Genomic DNA, 1,040 nt, shown 5'->3' on the forward strand with positions numbered 1-1,040 from the left:
AAGTAGTGTATAATCCACTGTTGATGTATTCCAGACCACTGTCCACTGTGTCCAGACTGCATCCGCCATATAGCTTGTTAGCCAAGTGTTAGCTTGTTACCACACAACACAAGTACTTCATTCCTTTGTCCATTTCCGCTCGAACAGACTGCAAACTACCTGGCGTTCTATCGCCATGCTCTAAGACAAACTCTAACCTTAACCAACTTTGAAAGAGTGCCTAAGCTTAACAGTCTAAAGAACTTGCAGTCACGGCACGCTCTGCTGCCTGCATCTCACAACAACACAACAACACAACTATCTCTCACCAACGGACCAACCTAGGAATAAGCTAGAATTGGAACATTAGAAATTGGATTCGGCCAATCAGAGATCGTCTCTGTGAAATTCTGCTACGGAAAAAAATACTGGCGTCGGCGAAATGCGAAATGCGGCTACAGAAATTCTTGACGCTACTGGCTAGACCGCTTCAAATCGCACCCGGATTCCAACATAATAGTCATATTTCAACGCACAACGCGTTATGCACTGATTGGCTGTGACGGATACAGCGATCAAACTGTGACGCGCACTCAGAGCGCTATCGCGTCTAGCCCAGGCCGAGAAATACGAAAAAATAAAAAAAATATAAAAAACGTCACTTCCTGCTCAGGAAAACGAGTGTTTTTTTATTTTAGATAATAACGTTATATTGTGCATTGGAAATACAAACATACTTAAAATGAGTAAATATTATTCATTTTAAACATGTTTATATTATTTATAGGGCTATAAAACAAAAAACTAAAAAGTTTTATTTTCTTCTTCTCTGATTTAACAGCAGGTGGGGCGGCGCCCGTGCGCCCCTAGTGGCAGAGCCGCCACTGATAGTTTGACTGGAGGAGAGATACACCGGAATCTTCAACTCTGTATCCATTTGCAACGATAACAACAGAATGTAACTCAACACACAATAGGGATAAACGTTCACCCAGTGCAATGAGCTGAAACACACACACACACGAGCACACCCGAGCACACACACATGAGCACACACACAC

The sequence above is a fragment of the Notolepis coatsorum genome (assembly GCF_963971535.1).
Source record: "Notolepis coatsorum genome assembly, chromosome: 11".
Lineage (NCBI taxonomy): Eukaryota > Metazoa > Chordata > Actinopteri > Aulopiformes > Paralepididae > Notolepis > Notolepis coatsorum.